Source organism: Felis catus, chromosome A1 (assembly GCF_018350175.1).
Source record: "Felis catus isolate Fca126 chromosome A1, F.catus_Fca126_mat1.0, whole genome shotgun sequence".
Taxonomy (NCBI): Eukaryota; Metazoa; Chordata; class Mammalia; order Carnivora; family Felidae; genus Felis; species Felis catus.
The window spans coordinates 20,059,528-20,086,329 of NC_058368.1; the positions used below are offsets into that span (position 1 = coordinate 20,059,528).

At 35.9% G+C, this 26,802-nt stretch overlaps 1 protein-coding gene across 2 annotated transcripts in view; it reads left to right on the forward strand.

Annotated features, from left to right (window-relative positions):
* INTS6 (integrator complex subunit 6) overlaps window positions 1–26,802 on the forward strand; it is a 91,271-nt gene that overhangs the window by 26,107 nt on the left and 38,362 nt on the right. The window contains exon 1 of one of the 2 annotated variants that reach the window (XM_045052557.1): window positions 5,955–6,087. The exons of the other annotated variant lie outside the window; for it this stretch is intronic. The gene's annotated coding sequence lies outside the window, so the exon portion shown is untranslated. Of the gene's footprint in view, window positions 1–5,954; window positions 6,088–26,802 lie in introns of those variants that run through there. 2 annotated transcript variants of the gene reach the window in all.

The window sequence follows — 26,802 nt, forward strand, 5'->3', positions numbered from 1 at the left end:
AGGACAGAATGACCCAATTTCTTATAACTTATTTGTCAAAATCATATAGGGATACCATTTCCTCTGTGATAGCTCATCACTTAGCAGTGTGTTAGGAGTTAGGAGACTAACGGTTTTGTATTGCAGACAAAAATCTTGAGCTGTATATGATCGTTTTACCTTATTTCATGACTTTAATTGTCTTTTGGCTTCATTTAATGAAAGTCCAGGTTATTGTCTGATGTGTCATGAGTGTGTTTCTAGTGTAGTACTTCTGAATAACTCTCTAGGACTTAGTGACTGTTGTGTTGGACGAGTATGTGTGTATTTTTTGCCTCTTTTTTTTTTTCTTTTTAAGTGTAGCTATTTGATAAAATCGGTTCACAATATTTTCACTTTTGAGGAGTGAGTTAGATAGGATTTTGAATTCTGATACACAAGAAAACTGTGTTGCTTAGCCTCGTAGTAGTATTCTTTGATGTTGATAAGTGTACGTGCTAATGGCCAATTACAGTACCATTCATTATGTTTAGTACTGATGTATCAGGTGTTTTGGTAGAATCACAAAATCAGAATTATTGAAAAAATTTCGTTCTGTTTTTAATTTCCTGCAAAGATCCTCCCTAGCACTGTTTTGCAATGGAAAACTATTCTTACTATGATTCCAGGAACACATGGCTAACTATATTGCTCAATAAAGTAGCCAGAAGAAATCCTGCCAGTACCTTCTTGGCGATGAATGACATTCCAGGGTAGTGTAGTAGTTATTTTTCTCTTCCTTGAAAGTGCTAATAGTAGTATTATCTTTCAAATATTGAGATTTCTATATGCTGAAGAATGTTTCTGCATCTCTTTATCAATGTTGTGATTGCCCTGGAGGCTAACGTTTTAGAGAAGATACTTGCAGTAAAAAATAAAATGTTGGCTTTTGACATTAAAAGTTTTGCCTTCTTGGGGCTACTGGGTGGCCCAGTTGGTTAAGCGTCCAACTTCGGCTCAGGTTGTGATCTCACAGTTCGTGAGTTTGAGCCCCGCATTGGGCTCTGTGCTGACAGCTCATCAGAGCCTGGAGCCTGCTTCGGATTCTGTGTCTCCCTCTCTCTCTGCCCCTCCCCCGCTCATGCTCGCTCTCTCTCTCTCTCTCTCTCTCTCTCTTTCAAAAATAAATAAACATTAAAAAAAAAAAAGTTTTGCCTTCTTATGACTTTCCCAGCTTTTTAAGACAAACTAGGACAACTACTTTTATAACTTCTTGGCAAATGTTCAGAAAGGGCTTCTGTAGAAAGAGAATGAGTAATCTCAGCTCTGTGTTGAAGTGGCTACAGATTAGGTAGGGTCTTATCTTTCAACTTGTCAGTTCTCAAAAGCTGATGCAGAAGTCCCCTCAGCCTTTGAGAGGTGGATTAGTGTTAGTGATTTTTCTGGATCATTCTTTGTAATGTAAATGGTTTTACCTTTTATAAGGATAATCTTTAGGATCTATAATTATGGTTTATTTAACTCTTTGTGATCTGTACTGATCAAGACAATCCAGAATTTTTTGAGTTTTTTCTTGTATCTGAAGTAATTCTGAAATCTCATCTCTCCTGCCATATATGTTTTTATTTTAGTAAAGTCCCTAAAAATGTGTTAAAAACTATTTAAAAATTTTTTTAATGTTTATTATTTTTGAGAGAGAGAGAGAGTGTGAGTGGGGTAGATGGAAAGAGAGAGGGAGACACCGAATCTGAAGCAGGCTCCAGGCACTGAGCTGTCAACACAGAGCCTAATGCGGGGCTCAGACTCACTAACCGTGAGATCATGACCTGAGCTGAAGTTGGATGCTTAACGGACTGAGCCACCCAGGTGCCCTGTGTCAAAACTATTTTAATTATATCAGTCAAGACTTTTAATACATATTTAAAAATAGTTGTTTTTTTCCCCAGTACACTTAGAATTTTGGAGCAACTTTTTCGTTCTTTTTTCTTTTTAAAAAAAACCTCTAAGAAATCTTGAGGAATGTCACTGTAGTATCATAGAATGTACCCAAAGGATCTGTGTGTAAATGCATTTTTTTGAGTTTTCATTCATCCCTTAGCAGTGATGCCTCTTACTGATTTCTAGGGACTCAGTAATTTGTATCTTAGTAGCTTGTGATTTAAATGTTCTAAACATATGTATAACATTACTGTATATGTTAGTCTCTATCAATTCAACTTTCTAAGGACATTTAATAAGAATTTGTTGGATACAGATCATTTGTATTTTCTTTTTATACCCATATTTTTGGCCCTATTCTCTCAACTCCTGGATTTATTATTCCTAGTGTGCTATAGAAATGTATATACATCTGTAATTGAAAACTGAAAATATGTAAATGGTAATATGTATATATGTATATAATATATAAAAATATTATATATACATATATACATATATAAACAAAATATATGTATATTGAAAATATGTAAATTATAATACAAATTTATAATAGAAGTTGATGAAATGTTTCAATTTGATAACCTATAGTGGATTTCAGCAACACATTTACAGTACTCTTATTGAATATATCTTTTTTCAAGGGCACGTGGAAAGAAAAACCCTTTAAGGATGGATTGCCCCTAGCCAAACATTTCAATAGAATAATTTTTTTTAAAATACTGGCTTATCACTCTTTAATGAAGCTGTATGGCTACGATAAATAATCTATTATCTAGAATTCTGTGTAAGATATATCAAAATAATTTTTATTCAGCAGGTGAGGCAGTTTCACCCTGCATTTTATTAGCCTGTCAGAACCAATAAGCAATCAGAGACGCCATACATGTAAGGAAAAATTTACTTAGAGATGTTTCTGTTACCCTTCTGATTGCAGCTCTTCCATATATAGACTATAATATTTAGAGCATTAGTTTTCAAATGGCTGCATCAAAATCACCTAGGGTATTTTATAAAATATTTATGGCTCAGCTCTAATTCTGAAAATTTTAGTTTAGTTGATCGTGACAGGAACCTGGGAATCTGTATTTTTGAAAATGTCCCAGTTGATTCTGATACACATATTTGAAAACCATAGTTTTAGAATACAGTATAATTACAAATATGTATTTTAAACTATAAAAAACACATTTGAAAGTGAACAACTTTAACAAAACACCTTCACCATTTTTGACTTACAATGCTAGCAAAATATTTTAAGATAAAAATTAATTGTTGACCTTTGGAATTGTTAAGCTTGGGAATGGGCTTCCCGGCAATATGGACTAGGTCTTCTGTGAATATTTTTTACTGTGTTTGATATGATTTAGAATCGATTATTGGATAGCCCTGAAATACTAACTTGTGTGCTGACCACAGTCAGTCTATAATTACTGCATTTGTGGTATGCCGAGTTTGAGGAGGGCTTTTAGACCCTGAATATGAGATGAGGTAGGAAAGGAGAGGATAAGAAAAAAGGAGTAATTAATTCATATTATCTGTCATGTGCTTGCTATCACTGGCTTAAGGAGTTTTTATTCAAAGGACTGCATAGTATTCTGTTATCCTTATTGTGCTTTAATTCCTGGTTTGGATATTCATAGCTAGCATTATTTATATATATATATATATATATGTAAATATATATTTATTTTAATATGGATGGATATATACGTATATATATATGTATATATATGTATATATGGATATATATGGATATATATGTATATATATATATATACATATATGGATATATGTGTATATATATATACATATATCCATATATATCCATATATATCCATCCATACACACACACACACACACACACACACACCCACACACACACACACTTGACTCAGATGAGGGCAATTTATAAAGAATTGGTGATAGGTACACTTAATTTTTGCTTTCTAGAGAGTTCCTGCTAAAATACCCTTCTCTAATGAATTGTTCTGATTTTCAATTCTTAAAGTATATTTTAGATTAGTTCATCAGTAATTGTGTGTGTGTGTGTGTGTGTGTGTGTGTGGTATAGTAAACTTTGCTTGTGTACAAGAATAGTGGTATACCATACATTTATATTTAGTACTACTATTTTCTAGGTATTGGGGACACAAAGATGAAATTAAGCAAGGCTCTTGCCTCCAGAAGACATATTTGAAGATAGGCGAGGAAATAAGCATTTGTAACACACTGAGATAAATCTCATGGCAGAAATAAAAGCTTTTGAGAGAGCATAAACAGGGGAACTAGGTTATGAGAGATGAGTAAGGAATTGAGCCATGATATTTCAAGAGGAGGGAATAGTGTGTGAAAGTATGAAGGCATGAAAACAGTATATGGAGAGACTTGAAATTATATGAGTGGAGTATAGAAAGCATAGGCAAGAGAACTGGTTCCTTGAAATGTAGGTAGAGGCCAGAAGAACCCCCTAAGGAGACTAGACATCATTCTGTTAACATTTGTAGAGGAAGTATTGGAGGTGTTGAGCAGCAGTGGAGTCTCATGATCAGATTTGCATTTTAGTAAGCTTACTCTGCCTGCAGGGGTGGAAGATAGGTTGAGGGATGGTAAACTGGGAAGAATTAGCAAACCACATGAAGTAATCCAGGAGAAACATGGCGTGTGCTAAAACTAAGCCAGTGCTGGATAGAAGGGCAGAAATGTGAGCGATTTGATGGGTATGCTAACTAGGCAGGTCTTCAGAGATGGTAAAGTAGGAGAAAAAAAAATCAGCCTTTGAAAGGGATTCTGAACCAGGGTCCATGCTTGGGCTTTAGAGGGTTCTGTGAATTGCCTGAAAACATACTAGACATTGTCCATTTGTGCAATTATCCACATTTTTCTGGGGGACAGAGGTCTGTAGCTTTAACCATATTCTCAAACAAACAAACAAACAAAATACAGACGGCCTAGTTATATTTCAGAGTTTCCAACTTGAGATCTGTGTGGATGTTGTTAGTGTTAACTGAAATGGGGATATTGGATATATAGTAGAAAGCAATATAAAATAATTGTTTGGTAAAATATCTTGAGGGTACCAATATTTTAAAGGAGTTACAAGCCAACTTTTAAAACAATAGTTCAAAGACTTTTTCTTGCCTTTTAACATTATGTCCTAAGAAAAGTATTTTGTATTTAAAAACAAAGAAATAAGCAGAATTTATCTCTAAGTTTTGATAGAGTTTGTATTTTGAAGCAGATTAAATAAGTAAATCTTAAGTCATTTTATTACTTATTTATCAGGTCCTTAAGTTTTTAAATTTAAGTCATAGTGATATGAACATTTAAAATTGCTTATTTCAAGTAAGTGTGAACATTGAACTTGAGAATGCTGGGAGAACAGCATTGTGTGTGCGAGGGCACCTTGTACTAGTGTGAAGTCCACTGAAGAGGATGCAAACCCAGTTTCTTTTTTGTTTATCAGTATGTGATTTAAGAATAGTTGTAGATTGGCTTTAACTGCACTGGTAGTTTTCTGCCAATTAAACTCCGTGAAAGTGAGCCTGTTAGATGTATTTTATGCCTCTCTAAGTCAGATTACAGTTTGAGAGCATGAAAAAGTTGAGTATTGGTCTCAATACTGGTGAGGCACAATCCCATAAGCCATAGGCTGTTAGTTGTTTATAAATACCTTCATTATACTTATTTAGCTGTGTTCCATAAATAGTTATTTTATATAAGCCTCCATTTTCAATTGTTCTTTTCAGACGTAATAAAATAGATATAAAATTTTTTAGATTTGTGTATTAGGAATAAACTATGCAGTGACTGGAACTATGGTCTTTACATCAAGGCAAGGCTGCATTTTGATCTAGACAAGGCTGTTTGGTTTATTTTTCCCCACGCTCTGTCTTTTCAGGTTGAATTACTGATTTTTTCCCCCTTTGTTTTGTTTGTTGTGGTTTTGATGTTTTTTTTCCTTTCAGCTAAAGGAGCAGCCCAGTGGTTTTCAAGAAGTGCCAAAGTGCACTGACTGTCTCATGATGACTGGTGCCTCAGGGAGGGTCATGATTCCTGGATACAGGATCGACCTGATCCTGGATGTCACTTCAAGCAGTCAGATCGTGGGGAAAAGCCTTGTCTAATGGCTAGCCTTCCTCAAAAGTCTGATGCTAGTCATCTCGGAAGGCCTCAGAAAAAGCCTTAAAGGTGAGCAGAGTAGAGTGTAGTTCTCTCTGGGGGCTGTGACTATTGGTTGGAGAATATGATTCAACATAGAATGACAACCCTAACTTGACAAATCCAGGTTCAACTGGTAAATTAACTTTAGTTTATACATTTGTTGGTGATGATGATCAGACCCCATCTTTTGAGTTGTTAGAAACGAATAACCTCTTAACCTTAAGATCTGTAAGGGGAGGAGTTTGAGATTTCCTGGGCCCTTCAGAACCTTAGGTTAGTATCTGTTGTCTTCAATGTAAGTAGCTTACTATCATAGCTAAGGAACATTTTGGTTATAAAATCAGATAAGTACAGATGGATTAAAAAAATTAGCTAGTGTGGTAATCTCTGAGTTTATATATTTATCGTGTTAATTTGTATATCATGTATTGATCATGTGTATCAGGCAGTTGGGCTTCAGGATTCTGATGGACAAATTTGCATTTGATTTGTCTGTTATAATTAAGAAAAATTAACTACCTTTGAAGTAGTTTATGTAGTTCGTATTCTATTGCATTCAACTTGAAGAATATTAGGACTGTTGCATTATGTGAATAACATTTTTAGACTCAATAAAAAGATCTTTTAGAGATGCATTGAGCATTTTGTTTTGGAAAAAGTTTCGTTCTAGACTTCTTTCTCTGTGCTTTGAAGCACTTACAAAACCCAGTTGTCATATAATAACTTCTTGGTTGCCAGATTTTCAAGTAAACTCTAAAAATTTGTCCTAAGACTCAATAGGGTTTTTATCTATTTATTTATTTTGTTGTTGTTGTTGAGTTGCCTGTATTAGTAAAAATGAAAAAATAATATGGGCATGCACTACCCCCAATGTTTGTACATTTTTATGTTTAGATATTATAAACGTATAAATTATACACGTATATATACACACACCTTATATTAATATTAGAAAATATCTACAAAAATAGAAATTTTTAAAGATGAGATGAAAAAACTTATACAAAGGAAATTCTGATATTTTCTTCCCTCACATCATAATGTATACCAGGAGTTTGCAAACTTAAAGGGCCAGGTAGTAAACATTGTAGGCTTTTCAGCCCATATGATCTGTTAAAACTACTCAGTTCTGTTGCTGTAGGGCAGAAACAGCCATAGACAATGTGTTAAACCAGTGAGTGTGGCTGTAGTCAATAAAATTTTATTTACCAAAACAAACATGGGCTGAATTTGGCTGGTGAGCCATAGTTTGCTGACCTCTGGAGTCTGTCTTGTTTTGTAGACCACTGAATTGCGTTATATACTACTTTCAGGTCCTTTTCACCATGAGTTTTAGAGTGTAGTTGATCTTGCTTAATGAGGTGAGCAGAAAATACTAGTGGTCAGAATGTATTGTTTAGTTGAACAAATACTTCTTGAAACCAGTGATATTCAGACAAAAGGTTGGGTGCTAGGAGTATGAGTTTGGTGACAGAGAGGTCAACAGGTCATGGTGTAAGAAGTGAAATGATTACAGCACAAGCTGCTGAGAAAGTGAGGGTGGCGCTGGGAAATGATGTCTGAGGTTGGACTTTGAAAGATTAATTCAAGTTTGTGAAGCAGATGAGTGTAAAAGCATAAAAGGAAGTAGATGAGCATAAGGCATAAAGACAGGAAGAGAACCTTATACACCTCAGCACTGATAGTTGACAGAATGTTCAGGAAAGAAGCAGCAGGAAATGAGCGTGGACAGATGGCATGGCCCATTGTGTATGCCCTGCCAAGGAATGTAGACTGTCTTAGAGGTTGATGGTAATAACCATTGAAGAGATTTTGGTATAGGAGAAAGTGATCAGATTTGGATTTTAGAAAGACAGTAGCAGTAGTGTAGAATAAACAAGTTGTAGGTAATTTTGGCACCTTTTTTTTTTTTTTTTAAACCTCCTTATAAAAGACAAAATTGTCTGTGGGTCGTTTTATGCCAGAAATAAAATAAAGGAACTTGGAATAATATTGAGCAATAAAAAGAAATGGAGTACTGACATGCTATATAACATGGACAAACTTCCAAAACATTATGCTAGATGCAAAAGACCACAGATTGTATGATTCCATTTTTATGGATCATCTATAAAGTAGATTAGTGGTTGCCTGGGGTGGGCTGGGGACTGACTGCAAATGGGGATGAAGGATCTTTCTGAGGTCTGGAAATGTTCTAAAACTGGATAGTAGTGATGGCAAACTATGCAAATTTACTAAAAGTAATTGGACACTTTTAAAATGGGTGAATTTTATGATGGGTAATTATTTTTCAATAAAGTTGTTAAAATATTAGACCTCACCATTGAAATTTGTTGGAGTAAAACTTTGTGAAAGAATTATTTTCATATCATTGATTGCCAAGTAATAAGTGCTCTTTCCTCTGAACAGATACTGTTCTTAAATTTACTAGATTAAAAAAAAGAATTTTTTTTTTAACTTAAAGGATATGCATTGTAAGTAACTATGTGGAAACTACCAACTAAATGATTCAGATGATTAACTAAATTTTATAGAATTCCCTTTGACTAATAATTTCTTAATTTTCCTTTCCTTATTAAATATCATATGAGGAGAACTGTCTTAAATGCTTGTATTGGATAATAACATAAAAAGCTAGAAATAGGGGGTGCCTGGGTGGCTCAGTCGGTTAAGCGTCCGACTTCAGCTCAGGTCATGATCTCACTGCTTGTGGGTTTGAGCCTCGCATCGGGCTCTGTCCTGACAGCTTGGAGCCTGGAGCCTGCTTCGGATTCTGTGTTTTCCTTTCTCTCTGCCCCTCCTCCCACATGCGCTCTGCTCTGACTCTCTCTCTCAAAAATAAACAAACATTAAGAAATAAATAAAAAGCAAAAATAGCCTAAGGGAAATGTACTTGATTTTTTTTTCGAGGAAATAACTGCTAAAGGAAGAACCTGAAGTATGGTGATTTTAATTTGTCAGTTGTTTTTCATAATTTTAATAGTCATTGAAAACGAATGAAAAGAATGCAAAGCAATTGGAAAATGGTTAATTAAAATAATTTATTGAGGGCTTACTATGTGCTAGGCACTGTTTCTTAGAAACAGATTCTTTTATGTTACCTTCTTTTATTCCTGGCCGCCAAAATAATTTATATTGAATGTAATCATTAAGAAAATAATGTGTAAGACTTAATTTCGTTACTTTTCATTGTTTCAAGGTAATTTCACATCTCAATTCCCAATTCTGTGACAGTGAGGAAAATGAATGTTAGTAGAGCTGATTCTCAATTGAGAGGCATAGCTAGGACTAGTCTGTTGGGTTTTTTCTTTTTACTTCAGGTTTATTGCTCCTTACACTCTAGTGTGGGATTTAAAAAGAAAACAAAAAGCAGTACAGTACTGTATAAGGATAGACGTCTAAATCAATGGATAAATTGAGAGTTCAGAAATAAAACCCATACATTTGTGGTCAATTGATTTTCAACAGGGAAGCCAAGAGTTTAATGGGGAAAGAAGAATCTTTTCAACAAGTGGTACTGGACAACTAGATAGATATCCTTATGCAAGAGAGTGAAGTTGGACCCCTGCCTGACACCATATACAAAAATGAAATCAAAATACGTGGGCAGTGTAAATGTGACAGCTGAAACTCTTAGAAGAAAACATAGGCTAACTCCTCATGACTTTGGATTAGGCAGCGGTTTTTTAGATATGACAGTAGAAGCACATTCAAAGAAAAGGTAGAAAAGTTTAACTTCATCAAAATTAAAAACATTTGTGCTTCAAAGGATATTATCAAGAAAAGACTGTATAACAGGAGAAAATATTTGCAAATCATATATCTTCATAAGGGCCTAGTATCCAGCATATAAAAAGAACTGCTATAACACAAAAATAAAGACAGCCCAATTGAGAAATGGGCAATGGATTTGAAATGATATTTCTCTAAAGACATACAAATTGCCAATAAGTGCATGAAAACGATGTTTAGCATGATGAGTCATTGGGGAAATGCAAATCAAAACCATAATGGAATACCACTTTATGCCAATTATCATGGTTATAATAAAAAAAATGTATAGTAACAAATATTGGTAAGAATGTAGAGAAGCTAGAACCCTCATACATTACTGGTGAGAATGTAAAATGAGGCAGCTGCTATCTACGGAAAATTAGTTGGCAGTTCCTCAAGAAAGTTGAACATAGAGTTACCTATTACCCCCAAACTCCATTTCTTGGTATGTACCCAAGAGAAATGAAAGTAAGTCCACATAAAATGTCTCAGTATCATTTATAATAGCTAAAAAGTAGAAACAATCCAGTGTTCATTAACTGATGAACAGATGAACAAAGTGTGGTATATACATACAATGGAATGCTGTTTAGCCTTAAAAGGGAATGAAATTCTGACATACTACAACATGGCCGAACCTTGAAAACATGCTAAGTAAAAGAAGCCAGATACAAAAGCCTAGTTACTACATGATTCCATTCCTATGAAATCCTCAGAATAGGCAATTCCATTGAAACAGAAATATATAAGGGTTGCTGGGCTTGAGGGTAAGAGTTGGTGCTAATGCGCATGGGGTTTCTCTTTTGGGTGATGCGTGTGTTCTGAAATGATGTAGTGGTGATGGTTGTATAATTCTGCCTCCCTGGGTCAGCCATTCTAAAAACATGAAACAAAACAAAGGGAAAAACTTGTGTCTTTACCCTCATGTACCCTTTTTCCCTTTCTAATGATTTTCTTAAATCTTGTTTCCTTTTGTAGCAAATTTAGGAATTATTTCTGATATCCCCTTGACTTTGCTACCTTCTTTTTTATTCTTTAATCTGTTACATTCTGACTTCTTCCATTCTTAGTAAGGTCAATAATGCTTTCTCATTTTCCAAATTCTTTCATAGGTTTTTGAGTTTTCTCTCCCATGAAGTTTTGCCTGCATTATTGAACACTCTTTCTTAAAAGTGGCTTCTGGGTTTATATTTTCCTGGCTTTTATTTGGCTTTTGGTTCCATTTAATCATCGATCTTGCTTTATGCCTATCTGTCCCCTTGTTACTTAGATTTTTTTTTTTTTTTTTTTTTTTTTTTTTTGCCTTTAAATTTGACCTGTTCATTTCAGGCAATTTCATTTATTCCCACAGCTTCATCCATCAGTATATACAGATTTCCATCTCCAAACAGATTACCAAGATGTGTTTTTCTAGCCATTATCTTTTAACTTTCTTACTTTTAATTTTTGAGATAGTGTCAGTTTATAGACATAACCCATATAAGCAAAAGCTCTTTAGGGTCCTCATTAATTTTTAAGCATGCAAATGGTGTTACAGTATAAACTGTTAGAGCACTGCTGCTCTCGGGGAGGGTGTGTATTTTATTGAGATATAATTGACATAAACATTAGTTTTGGGTATACAACATAATGATTTGATATTTTGTATATATTATGAAATGATCACTCCAATAAGTCTAGTTAACATTAATTACTACACAGAAAAATTTTTTTCTTGTGTTGAGAGCTTTCAAGATCTACTCTCTTAGCAACTATCAAATATGCAATACAGTATTAACAGTAGTCACCATGCTGTATATGACAGCTCTCTGACTTCTTTATTTTATAATTGGAAGTTTGTACCTATTGTCCCCTTTCTCCCATGTTGCCGCCCCCAGCCACCTTTATCTTTCTCATTGAGTTTTGATACTAAGCACTTGGGCATTCTCCCTTTTCCTTTTGTTTCCTACCTTGGGATATCTATCTATACTCCCTTTACCAGGTATAAAAGGCCCTTTATGATTTGATCCCAACTTTCCCCATGCTTTATTTGGTTTACATTGCATCTGAGTGCTTCACCAACACCAAAATGTTGTTCACTGAGTCCATCACACTTTATTTACCGGTGCCTGTTCCATGATTCTGGGGTGCTTCCTATCTCTTCCTACCTCTCTCTTCCCAAAATGTACTCAGTATTTGTTGAGACACTGGGCAAATGCTACCTTCTATAAAGCTTTTAGGCATTTAGTCACATTTTTTTCTCTGTACTTCTGGGGCTTAATTCTTATCACTCTTACCCCAGTTTATATTCATTCTGTTACTTGTAAGCTTCTATTGCCACTAGATTTTGTGGTGGCCTATCACACGTCTTTCAGTTTGGAAACTCCTATCTTTTAACTTATTTCTTTGATATATTTTTTTCCCATCTGTGTCTCTCTTCTGACTTCTGAATTTATCCATTACTGTTATCCTCATTATTCTTATTTATCTTTTCTGTCCTTCTTCCATCTTTGTTCTTTCTTGGAGTTTTCCTTAACTGGATTGGTAAAGGGCTTGGCTTGTGCTAAAGTTTGTATATTGTTTTATTGAGATGAAATTTGCATAATTCAGTGGCATTTAGTAAACCTTTCCTCGTTAATAAAACTCTCATACTGGGAAGAAATCTAAAGATGCTGTAACAGAGTGCATTGGTTCTTTAATCCTAAGCAGCAAATCCTGGGATAGTAGATTTCTTGCATATACCTTTTTCTCAACCAGATAATTTCAGTTTTGGTATCTTTGGCTGTTCAACTGTTCATGGAAATAATCAGAAAAATAATTGAGGGTTATAACTGTTGAAGGATAAAACCTTAGGGAGAAAAAGGAAGTTGAAGGAGTAAGTTTTGAGTCTTAGAACTATTCCTACATTTACTGGAAAGGAGGAAACTGAAATGAAACTTAAGGGCCTAATCCTAGTTATGTGGGTTTGTTGTTGTTACTATTTGTTCTGAGGAAGAACTAAGGCTGTGTTATATTTGCGGAACGAAATTTAAGAAATACTCAGATTCACCAAAAATGTTAACATTTTGTTTGAAGCTTTTTTTCATCCATATTATCTGAGCAAATCTGAGTAATTGGCATTAGAGTGGTACTTGATCCTGGAGGTGCCAGCTTTCTATTTATTAAATCACAAAGGCATTTATCATTAATTTGGTTTAGAACGTGTGCTTCTCTGCCTTTAATACACATTTTGTGCCTCTCTGCATGTTCTGCAACAAAGCAAACAAACTGACAGGCATCTAGTTGAACCTTCAAGAATTCTGAAAACCTTCTGGCAAGTTTATTTTTTAGGGTATTGGTTCAGCTCCTGTAATTGGGCAAAAGTAACAGTGGCTTTAGAAAGATGGAAAACTTTTTCTCTCACATCAAAGACAGAAGTGGTTAGTGGTGTGGGAGGTAGGGTGGTTTTGCTCCAAACTGTGTCTAAGTCCTAGGTTCCTTCTACTTTTTTGTTTTGTCTTTGCTTTTATGTGTAGAGTTGGTAACTGGTTTAACAATGTACTCTACCTAGTTCAGTGCTACAAATGAATTTCACCCTGTGGGAAGGAGTAAAGAATATGGAGGGCAGGCAGCCACCTAATGTGAGCGTGACGTAAAACTTGTATGTAGCAGCTCCAAGCAAAGTCCATCAACCAGAACTTGACCATACTTAGTGAGGCAGAACAAAGCATGTAATCTCTGCTTGGGTGGCTATGTGTCTAGCTAAAATTTGGGGGTTTTGATTAGAAGGAAGAGAGATTAGATCTCAAGAAGCAGTTAGCAGTTTCTGAAATAAGATGTATGTTAAAGAAATTAATTTTATTTTAAAAGCTTTGGAAACTACTTTCTAGTATGACAGTTTGTTCTAGGTTTATCTTGTGCATTTTTGCTCCAGACCTGGAATCCTACATTAAAGATGTAACCTAATTCTCTCTTGTTTGAAGCTTTAGTTTCCTCAGCTTTTAAAACGGGGACAATAATAACTATATCTCATGGTTGTTGTAATAATTAAATGAGATAATAAGAGCTTAAGAAATTTTACTGTTTTTATTATTTTCTATTACAGTATAAAAAGGAGAGCTTCTAATTCTCGTAGAGGCCAGAGAAGACAGGGAAGGCGACGCTGATGCTGTCAGGAAAGACAGGGTCTTAGGGGGATATAGAAATATTTAGAAACTTATCAAGACAAGAGACTAACCAGTGGGTGTGATCTCCATTAGTTAAGACTGGAGCCTAAGATTTTGTTTTGACCTTTAAAAAAACAAAAGCCCTTTTTCCTCATAGCTTTAGCATAATCTCTAGTTACAGGTAATGTGTGTTCCTTTTGTTTACCACAGTAACCCCAGTGCCTGGCATAGAGTAGCTACTCAGTTGATATTCATACCATGAATGATTTTTACAGCACTTATAAACACCGCAAAATTTAGCATTTGATTATATATGTATATTATTTTTCTGCAGTTACTTCATAAGTGTTGCCTTATTCTTAGCTCTGCCGTAGTTTGGGAACTACTACTAATTGATCCAATTTCTTTGAAATCAGGAACTTTTAATTCTCTGCAGATTTTTGCCACTTGCCGATTTTTTTTTTTTTTTTTTTTTGTGCCACTGGATATGGTACTCTGTTTGTATTGGTTTATGTTTACTTTGTTGTTGTTTTTATTGTCCTTTTTGTTTAGCCATAATTTATATGCAGTATAAGTATAGTACTTTCAAGTATAAAACATGAGTTTTGACAGAAGTAAATAAACATTGTGTCAACAACACAGTTATGATGTAAAATATGTCTTATAACTCCAAAAACATTTTGTTGCGCCATGCCCCTTTGCAGTTAATTTCTGTCGTCATTTCCTGGAAACAACTGATCTGCTTTCTGTCACTGTAACTGACTGTCTATCTGTCTATCTCCGTCTATCTATCTAGTTTTACCTTTTCTAGAATGTCACATAAGTGGACGCATGAGTATACATAGTCTGTTGGGTCTTGCTTTCTTTCACTTAGCATAATGCTGTTGAGATGCATCCACACAGCTTCCTGTGTCAGTGGTTTGTTCCTTTTTATCGTCGGGTAATAGTCCAGTGTCTAGCTATACTGCAGTTTGCTCATTCAGTCACTAGATAGAACATTTAGGTTTTTCCATTTATTTTGATCGTTCTGAATAAAGCCACTGCGTACTTGGCATATAGGTCCTTCTGTGGACATAAGTTTTCACTTCTCTTAGGCATATACATAGGAGTATAGCTGGTGGGTGATAATGCTAAGTGTATATGGAGCTTTATAAGAAACTGCCAAACTGTTCACTGGGGCGGCTGTACTACTTTTGCATTCCTGCCGGGAATATACGGGAGTTCTAGTTGCTCTCCATCCTTCCAACACTTGAATTTTTTCAGTCTTTTAAATTTTAGACAACATAGCGGGTGTGTAGTGGAATTTCATTTTCGTTTTAGTTTGCATTCCCTCAGGACTAATGGTGTTGAACATCTTCTTGTATATTTATATGTCATCTGTATATCTTCTTTGGTGAAGTGAGTGTTCATAACCTTTGCCCATTTTTTATTGGATTGTGTTGTTAGTACTGAATTTTAAGAATCTTTTACATATTCTCGATACATGTCCTTTATTGGATACATGTTTTTCAAATATTTCCTATTAATCTATGTCTTGCCTTTTACAGTGTCTTTTGAAGAGCAAATGTTTTAAATTAATTTTTTCTTTTATAGTTTGTGCTTTCTGTATCCTGTTACAGGAATTTTTGTCTAGCCCAGTGTTACTAAGATTTTTCCCTATATTTTCTTCAAGGAGTTTTATGGTGTAAGCTCTTACTTTCAGAGTCATGATTCATTTAGAATTTTTATGTCTCATGGGAGGAGAGTATTGAGATTTCATTGTTTGACACATCATTAGCTAATTGTGTCAGTACCATTCGTTAAAAGGATAATCCTTTCCCCATTGCATTGTTGTGGCATCTTTGTTGAAAATCAGTTGGCCACTTGTGTCTGTTTCTGAGCTTTCTATTCTATTTTGATTTTTGTGTCTGTCTCTTGCCAGTACACCACTGTCTAGTCTATTGGTTTTATAAGTCTACAGGTCAGTTAAAGTCTCCAGCTTTTTTTTTCCCCCAAAATTGTTCTGTGTATTCCAGGTGTTTTGAATTTCCATATCATTTTAGAAGTAGCTTGATAATTTTTACAAGAAAGCCTACCACAGTTGTTTTTTAAGTAAGCTGTATGCCCACCAGAGGGCTTTAACTTAATGATCCCCAAATCAAGAGTCCCATGCTTGACTACTGACTGAGCCAGCCAGCTGCCCCACCTGCTGTAGTTTTGATTGGAATTACACTGAATCTGTAAAGTTACTTTGGAAAAAGTCGACACCTTACATTATTAGTTATTCTTAAATTTTTTTTTCAACGTTTTTATTTATTTTTGGGACAGAGACAGAGCATGAATGGGGGAGGGGCAGAGAGAGAGGGAGACACAGAATCGGAAACAGGTTCCAGGCTCCGAGCCATCCGCCCAGAGCCCGACGCGGGGCTCGAACTCCCGGACCCCGGGAGATCGTGACCTGGCTGAAGTCGGACGCTTAACCGACTGCGCCACCCAGGTGCCCCACATTATTAGTTATTCTAATCCATGGAGATGGTATATCTCTCAGAATTTTTAAGGCTAATTTTTCTTGGCAGTGTTTGTACTTTTCATATATATAGTTTACATATATGTAATTTTTATATATTTTGATGCTATTGTTAATTGGTCTTTTTGCTTTTAATTTCTGATTGTTGCTAGCACATAGAAATGCAGTTGATTTTTGTATTTTGACCTTGTAATTTCTGACTTTCCTAAATTCACATACCATGTAGTAGCTTTTTCTAGATTTTTTAGCATACAGAATCATGTTGTTTGTGAATATGGACAGTTTTACTTTACTTTTTCCATATCTGATTGCTTTTTATTTCCTTTTCTTGCCTAAATGTGCTGGTAGAAGCAGTGAGGATGGACATCTTTGCCTTGTTCCTTATCTTGGGAGATGGGGTGGGGAGTGAAACCTTTTACCATGTAAGTGTGATGTTAACTGTAGGTTTTTGGTATGTTCCTTTTATCAGATTGTGGAAGTTCTCTTTTGTTCCCAGTTTGCTGAGTTATTATTATTTTTTAATCATGAATGGGTATTGAATTTTGTCTGTTTTTAATGCATATGTTCAGATCATCATATGACTTTAAATTTTATAGTGGATTATTAAAAAAATATATTTTTAAAATTTTTTAATGTTTATTTATTTTTGAGAGAGAGAGAGAGAGAGAGAGAGAGAGGGACAGAACACAAGTTGGGAGAGGGGCAGACAGAGAGGGACACAGAATCTGAAGCAGGCTCCAAGTTCTGAACTGCCAGCACAGAGCCTGACGCGGGGCTCTAACTCATGACCCATGAGATCATGACCTGAGCCGAAGTTGAACGCTTAACCGACTGAGCCACCTGGGTGCCCCTAAAAAAATTTTTTTTTCTTTACATTTATTTATTTTTGAGAGACGGAGACAGAGCACAAGTGGGGGAGGGGCAGAGAGAGAATGAGACACAGAACCCGAAGCAGGCTCCAGGCTCTGAGTTGTCAGCCCCGATGGGGGGCTGGAACTCACAAACCATGAGATCATGAGCTGAGCCGAAGACGCCCAAGACTGAGCCACCCAGGGGCCCCGTGAGTTATTAATTTTTGCTGTAAACCAACATTGTTTATGTGTATGTATATATGTGTCTGAGCGTAACCTTGTTATATATTGTAAAGATTAGAAAGCTGATACACAAAAGTTGTGATGTAAGTAAGCAAACACAGGAACCCAGAAAGCAGCATTCTGAATTATTTGCTATAAAGTCAGACAGAAAAACAGATTTTAGTAAGGTGACAGTATATGGCACAGTGTAAACATTGGATGGGAATCCAATAAATAACAAAGATATAGCAAAATGGGAGATGGTGGGTTTAAATCTTGTTTTTTCCTAAACCTGCAGTACCTTGGACACATGTATGCATCTCTTTGTATCAGGGTTTCCTTACCCTCCTCCCACCTCCAAATGATAATTCCATATTTCTTTGATTCTAAGAAACATTGTCTACCCATTCCCTACCCTCTTCAGCTTTTCTGAAATCAGGAGAAATGTGTTGGCTTTTTCAGCAGGGAGGTAACAAGTGATGGACTCGTATCTGGTCATGCCTACGTCAGTGCATGTTTTAGGCATAGGTGTGGGTCATTGAGGTCTCATTCAGGCTGAACTGTTTGCTTATTTGCTTTGCTAGCACCTCATGTCACGTGAAATTTAAAAAAAAAAATTTTTTTTAATGTTTATTTTTGAGAGAGACAGAGTATGAGTGGGGGAGGGGCAGAGAGAGAAGGAGGTACAGAATCTGAAGCAGGCTCCAGGCTCTGAGCTGTCAGCACCTAGGTGAATTTTTTATATTCTACTTAAAAGAGTTAAAATGTTTCAGTTTAACATGAACATTTGGCTAATATATTTACAGAAGGGCTACTAAAGGAAGGTAAGATTTCCTTCCCATTCTCATTTTCTTTTCACAAAGTCTTAATTTGCATTAAAAAATTAAATTTTTAAATGTTTATTTATTTTTGAGAGAGAGAGAGAGAACGCAGAGGAGGGGCAGAGAGAGAGAGGCAGACAGAGGATCCAAAGCAGGTTCGCACTGACTGCAGAGAGCCCGATGTGGGGCTCAAACTCACAAACCGTGAGATCATGACCTGAGCTGAAGTCAAATGCTTAACTGACTGAGCCACCCAGGTGCTCCAATTACTTGCATTTTTAATTGTGTTTATTCACATATGTCCAGTTTTTTAAAAACTTTTACTGTGGAGCTTTCAAACATATATACAAATAAGGAAAATAAAATAATAAACATCAAGAACCCTTACCCAGCTTCAATTGTTACACACATTTTGTTGGTCTTGTTTTTATCTGTTCTGCTCCTACCCGCCCCCCATACACATTTTTGGTGGGAATATTTTAAAGCAAATTCCAAACACTATCATTTCATTCATAAAAACTTCTGTATGTCTCTTTTAACATCTAAGGACAGCAAAATGTATCTGTCTGTATACATAAGCAATGTTCCGTACTCCAAATGAAACTTAAATATATTCTGACATTTTGTTAAATTTAAATTTAATCTTTTTTTTTTTTTTTTAAAGTAAACTCTAGCCCAATGTGGGGCTTGAACTCCTGGCCCTAAGATCAAGAGTCACATGGCTCTACCCACTGAGCCATCCAGGGGCCCTTAAATTTAATTTTAAGTTTTAAATAATTAAGTTAAATTACTTTTAATTAATTTATAGCTTACCAAAAATTATAAGGGGTCCAATCAATAATAGAGTCTAATATCTAGTCTGTATCCCAGTTTCCCTAATTGTCTCACAAATGTTGACAGTTATTTGAATCAGAATCCAAACACAGTTCATATATTACGTCTGATTGTTATGTATTTTTAATGAGAAGTTTCACAGAAGTTTAACAGAAATTTGGCTTCCTAATTCTTGCTTAAAAATTTTTAGAGAACTTATTGCCATATGGTGAATTAACACTGAAGTGAGAAAAAACATGGTACATGGAATAGGCATGCAATAAATAGGTGAGGCAAAGAAAGGCAGTTAGAATTGCAGACTTCTGAAAGTAAAACTTTCCCTGATTATGAAGAACTGTTACTGAGAAATCAAACATTTGGCCAAAGTCAACTTTTTAAAGAGAGGCATTGTATCATCTCGTAACTTATAATTGAAATGGAGATAATAATCAAAGGGAAATGCAGATGAAACACTGGTAGTCTTTGAATTATACTCTTCAACTAAAGGTTAAACTAAAGGTTGAACTGAAGGTGCTAAACAGGCTATAAGAAATGACTGATGTTCTGCTTAATTTCTAAAAGCCAAACGGGATTCAGAAGAACCTCTAGACCCAGTATGGAGAAGACACAGACTCAAACTATATGATCCTGAAACTCAAACTTAGTGGTATTGGAAGAAGAAAGGGTCATGGAGCTGTATAGATAATTGTGTGCTGTTGTTGGGGGAAATTTTTATACACATTTAATGTTAACTTTTGCGGAACCAAAGAAATATGTTAAATTGATGATAGGCCTTAGAATCATAAGTTATAAGTAATAGGTGTGTTGGAGGACTGAATGAGATGATTTAAGCAGGAGATTTAATTGAAAATCTGGTACAGAGTTTAGCAAGTGATGAATTGTCAGGCTGTTAACTTCCTGTGTGACTTGGGGCAGTATTTGCTATGAACAAGATGTCTTTAAATTTTTTTTTTTCTGCTTCTTGAAAAGTTTATTATTTTTAGGGGGTACAGTCTGTTTCCAGAAGATAAGGATATACATAACTTAGTGTAGGAAGTTTTTTGAAAAGTTTTCATACTTGAAGTATTAGGTGTTCTCAGTTACCTAGAAAATAATGACCCTCATAATGATTCAGAAAGCCTTTACCTTTTTTTAAAGTTTCTTTACCAACATGCTTTTAAATTAAACTTCTGACCTAATACTTTATAATTGATTATAGTTTTAATGTTGAATTCTTTATAATTTGAGACAGTCTTTAACAATTTTGAGTAGTTTTATGTTATTGTACATCTTTTAAGAGAAATATTCTTTTCTGGTTGTGTGTGTATTTGAAATTTAGTTTTGTAGTTTGACAAAATTATGCTTTATATATTAAGTACTCTGGTCATTTTGAGCATGTTAAATCATCACTTTAATAGCAGAGGTAGAGAAAGTGTCATGGCCTTAGGACATAACATATTGTATATTTTTTCATCTATAATTGTTTTTTATATCAGTCTCTTGCTTTTTTTTTGCTTTCATTAACTTGTTTCTTCCTCTCGTTCCTATTCCTTTTGCCATCAGTCACCCTGGGGCTTTTCTTAAACTATTACATTAGCTTCCTAATTTTTTATTTTTTTCAATCTGTCATACCATGGCAGTAATTATTCTAAAGCACACCACTTGAGTGCATTATTCTATTGTTCAAAATGTTTTATTGCTTTCTATCGTCTACTAGATTAGGACCCTTCACAGTTTAGCCAGTCGCCTTACTTATCCATACATCATTTATTCATTCAGCCATATTTATTGAGTTTCTTCTATGAACCAGACACTGTGCTAGGTTCTGAGGATCACATGATGAGTAAAAAACAAGCAGGAGCTCTGCCCTTCCCCCCGACCCCCCATTGGTCTAGTTGAGAAGACAAACATTAATAAAAATATCGTACAGATAAAAGTAAAATTGCAAGAATATATCCTGCAAAAAGAGAAAAATGTGCCATAAGAGCTTACAATAAGGGCACACTAGTTCTAGTCAAGGAGGTCATGGAAAGTTAAGATCTGAAGAGGTGAGTAAGATTTACTACGCAAAAAGTGAGAAAGGTGATCATATCAGGTGGGGGGACTGTACAAAGACTCTTTTCCCAAAGGGAATATGTTTTGAGAACAAGGCTAGAAAAGACTAATGTGACTTAGAGCGTTAAAGAAAAGGGATCATTGTATAAAATGGAAAAGAAGCTTGGGTTTGACCACATAAGGGGCTTTGAAGCAATGGCAAGTAATGTTATTACAGTATAAAAGCAATAGGAGGCCATCCAAGGGTTTTATTTGGAGGTACTCGGTGGAGGAGAGGAAGACAAATGGATGTTGGAAGACCATTTAGGCTTTGTTGCATCAGTTCTGCCAATAGCTTAGCCAAGGAACTTGGTGATGGTGGAAGAGATAGAAAGAAGCAGTCATTTTCAGAAGTAGTTAGAAGGCTAAATCAACCAAATTTGCTTACACATAGTACATTTGAAGATGTAAGGAAGAGGGAATTGACTCCTTGCAATATTGGAGAGATTATGGTACCATTCATTGAGCTAGGAAATGTTGAAAGAGTATCATTTTGGGTGGAAGAAAATCACGAGTTCAGTTTTGAACATGTTGAGTTTAAGGTACCTTTGACCCATTCAAGGGGAAGGTGGTTAAGTAGACAGAATATTTGGTGCTCAGAAGAAAGATCTAGGCTGGGCATCTGAAAATGTTTAATATTATCAGAGTATAGATAGTAAACGAAGCTGTGGGTAGGTGGGTTGAAGGTTTAGAGTATAAATTGGCCAAGGCTTAAAACTAAGCCTTGAGGATCTGTTGCATTTAATGGTATTGGAGGTTTAGTCTGGGTTGTGGGTGAGGGAGGAAGACGGAAGAACAGCCAGAGGAGGAAAACCAGGAGAATATTCTAGAGTGAAAGGGAAAGGAAGAGTGTCTTTCTAAAGAGTTGTAAATAGTTTTTTGAATGCTGGTGGGGGGAAGCTAAATGTGAAAACTCTCCACTAGATTTAATGGCACCATTATCTATTTCTGTGTAACAAATCATCATACATTTTAGAGGCTTGAAACAACAGTTTATTATTCTCAAGATCCTGTGGGTTGACTTCATTCAGCTGGGTGCATAACTGGGGCTGGAACACTGAAGATGGTGTTTTCCTAAGTCTGGGGCCTTGGTTCTCGCTGTTGCCTGGGCACTTTGCTGCTTGTCCCTGTGGCTTCTATCTCCACGTGATGTCTCATTAGTCAGTGGTCTAGTTCAAGCTTCTTCATGTGGTGGCTGGCTCCCGAGAGGGTGATAGCGAAACTGTGAGGCCTGTTAAGACTTAGGACTGGCACGCTTTCCACACTTGTCATTTACCACAATGACCAAAAAAAAAAAAAAAAAAAGAAAAGAAAAAGATCATGGGTGACTTAGTGTGAGAATTGTTTTAGTGGACTGAAGAGACTAGGGAATGACTAGCAGTTGAAGAAAAAGTTCTTTGCATTCCTTTATATTTCCTCTAAACTTGACCCAAAATCGGCTCTAATTTCCTGAATGCTTCTGGTTTCTTTCCCCACGTGCTCACTTTCCCTGAATGTTGTTCCTGTCTCCCCCATATTAAAACCTTACTCGTTCTTAAAGGCTTTCTTAAAATCTTCAGTTTCTGTCCCTTGTACTTTACTCTTGGAGTGTGAGATCAAAAAATTTTGCAAGAAATGATACATGGTCACAGTCTTCGTATTTCTGAATAAGGCAAGAATTTGGTGGTTATATTCTGTGTAGGCCTCAGTGAAGTATGTCCATATGTAAATTCTCATTATGAGTATTGTACACTAAGTTAGGTGGAGTACTTCTTATGTCTTCAACGTATGGAATGGTTGTTTCTCCATCCCCTGCTGTAGGTGCCACACAGGTTTTGCAGCTCATGTCTTTGTGTCCTTTCTGTGTTGAGCACATACAAGGGTCATAGAGATTAAGTACATACATGGCAAGAGAATCATCTTTCCAGCCTTGGAGGTGAGACTCCTTGGCTCTGTGACCCGCCACAAACATTACCATAGAGTCTGTGTTGTGTGTCTTCATCTCTATCCATAAGTGCGTTGCAGTGGGGGGAGTACAGGTCTTCCTATTGGCAGGACTCGGAGGTGCTCGGGTTCTCATTGCTGCCCTCACTCTGCCCCCCCCCCCCCCTTATTCTTGTGCTTTTCCTTAGGCTGTAGGACCTCATTGATTTCATTGGACAAGTACTATGATGGGGGGTGGGGGACACAGAAAAGAATAAGATCCCTGACCCTGCCCTCTCTCAAACTGGTGAGATTGGTAAATAGGTTATTAAAACATAAGGTGGGAAGTATTATTAAAGGACATATTATTTGAATTACTTCAGTAACAGGACCAGGCGGCAGAATATCTAAGTAAGTGCAAGGGGAAACCACCTAAGTGTTGGTACAGATTCGTCAGTCTTGGCTCTCATCGTCGGCTCTGGTGTGGTCCTCATCCAGGAGCCAGTTAGGCTGTGTGCCGGGAAGATCTGCTTGATTCCTGAATTAAAGATTTTTTTTTTTTAATTTTTTTTTTTAACGTTTTATTCATTTTTGAGACAGAGAGACAGAGCATGAATGGGGGAGGGGCAGAGAGAGAGGGAGACACAGAATCGGAAGCAGGCTCCAGGCTCTGAGCCATCAGCCCAGAGCCCGACGCGGGGCTCGAACTCACGGACCGCGAGATCGTGACCTGAGCCGAAGTCGGCCGCCCAACTGACTGAGCCACCCAGGCGCCCCAAAGATGTTTTAACAATAAATGTTTTATCTTCTTTAACTGTTTGTTAACTTTGTTAACTTTTATTTTTTACATTCTGCACGTTTAAAGAATAAGTAGTAATGTGTAAGAATTCTGGTTATCTGAGGTTTTATAGTAGTTTTTCTTAAGGTGAGCCAGCTAAAATGTCTCAAATATTATTTGGCTTTGGTATAGTTCTTATTAAATCTTGACACAGTGCCATGCTTTAGTAGGTGCTCAGTGCGAAGTTAAGCCTTAGTCCATTCTTAGCACAGTCACAAATAATTACAGTCTGAACTGTGATCAAACACAAAACAATTGAATAAAGGAAAAATTGTACTTTTATAACGAAGTTTGAGCAGGACTAATGATGAACTATCACCTACCTAATCTGCCTTTTACTTTTATTTTTTTAACTTTTTTTTTGGTGAGTTTACTTATTTGAGGGGAAGGGGTGGAGAGAGAGGGAACCTCAAGCAGGCTCCTCACAGTCAGCACAGAGCCCGACATGGGACTTGAACTCACGAACTGTGAGATCATGACCTGAGCTGAAGTCAAGAATTGGATGCCTAGCCGACTGAGCCACCCAGGTGCCCCTGCCCTTGACTTTTTATATCTATGGAGAAATAAATTTTGTTCTTTTTAAATAAGTTCAGGAAAGATTCAGAGGTGAAAAGGCAGGCAAGGCAGGAAGATAGATGTCCAAAGGAAAGAGGGAAAATAGAGCAGTCTTCCTAAATTTAAGTTGGAGTTCTGTTTTCTGTCAGCTACCAAGATAATTACAAAAATGTCTGTAATGGTGGTATCAGTGAAATGAATCATTTAAAATAATATAGAAAACCTCAATTGTATACAAGTAAAAATAAAACTTTGTTAGTATAAACAATAATTTTCTTTGTTAGTCCATTAGACTGAAATTTGCCAAGTATAATTTTATGAAGACCCTAATAAAGACCAATACCATGATTATGGAAAAATTTTTGTATTGTTAAATTGAGCATGATTTATCCAATTCTTTTTTTTAATTTTTTTTTTCCAACGTTTATTTATTTTTTGGGGAGAGAGACAGAGCATGAACGGGGGGGGGGGGGGGGCAGAGAGAGAGGGAGACACAGAACCGGAAACAGGCTCCAGGCTCTGAGCCATCAGCCCAGAGCCCGACGCGGGGCTCGAACTCACGGACTGCGAGATCGTGACCTGAGCTGAAGTCGGACGCTTAACCGACTGCGCCACCCAAGCGCCCCGATTTATCCAATTCTTAAAACTTGCAGTCCTTAGATGCTCTCAACTTGATTATACAGCAGGGATTATTTGAAAATAGTATGTATTCTCCAAGCTGATTTCTCTTGACATGGAATTTTATATTACAACTTATCTCTACAGCAGGGATAGTAATAGTACCTACCGTGTTGTTTTGTTATAAATATTATATGAAAAGCCCATAGAATGGTGTTTGGCACATAGTAAGTGCTCAATATGCTAGCTATTAATTATTGTGTATTTTTATTGTTATTCTCATGTATTTGAGAATTGGGAGAGAACAGCAAAAGGGAGAGAGTATATTGCTGTCTCTCTCCATTGGATAAAAGAGTAACTAGGGGAAAAGCATAGGACGCTTTATAAAAACAATATAAATTGTTTATAGGATATACTGATTAGTGGCTTAAAATCACTAGATTTTTAAATGGATGGTTCAAAATTTTTTTCTAAAAGTACTTATTTTCATAATTAAAGTTTTTTTTCATTTAATAAATTAGTTTTTTTAAATATGGATATTCCAACACTTGATTTTTATTTTTTTCCTATTCTGTGATAATGGGACTACTTATTCAATTCTTAATTTAAATTCTAGTTAGTTAGCATACAGTGCAATATTGGTTTCAGGAGAATTCAGTGATTCATCACTTACAACACCCAGTGCTCATTACAAGTGGCCTCCTTAATACTTATCTCACCCATCCCCCAACCACCCCCTCTATCAACCCTCAGTTTGTTTTCTATCATTGTGAGCTTATGGTTTCTCTCTCTCTCACCCCTCTTATATGTTCATCTGTTTTGTTTCTTAAACTCCACATATGAGTGAAATCATATGGTATTTGACTTTTTCTGACTGACTAATATTGTTTACCATCATACACTCTAGCTCCATCCACATCATTGCAAATGGCAAGATTTCATTCTTTTTGATGGCTGAGTAATATTCCATTGTATAGATATAACACATCTTCCTTATCCATTCATCACTCGATGACACTTGGGCTCTTTCCATAGTTTGGCTATTGTTGATAATGTCAACACTTGATTTTTAAAAATGTAGATTATGGTTTCAATAATTATTATTGATTATGATTCAATAATGATGTGTTCTCTCTCAAAATAAAATCTTAAAACAATTTTAAAAATTTAGTGAATGAAAGAACATTGTACTCAGTGTTAACTTTCTTCCCTCTTCCTCATCCCCACCCCATCATGAATTTTGTCTGTAGCTTTTTAGTTCATTTTTATTTCTTTTGCTACATGCACATGTTAAACATATGTAAAAAAGGCCAAGTACTTGTTTAACAGTGCATACAAATGCTTTTCTATGTATGCCATTTTGCATCTTGCTTTCTTTTCATCTGATACTGTTTTGATTCACAAATAGACTCACACTTGTAGTGTCGCCCAATGTAAGAACAAGATGGTATTTTGGAACAGCAGAGAAAAGATGTTCTTTTCAATAGCATGTCATTTGGATATCCATGTGAGAAAAAAAAAATCCACCTTCATTTCTACCTTATATAACAAACTCAATTCCAGGTGTATTTCAGGTTTCAATGTAAGTGGTAAAATAATAAAGCTTTTAGGAAATAGAAGAACA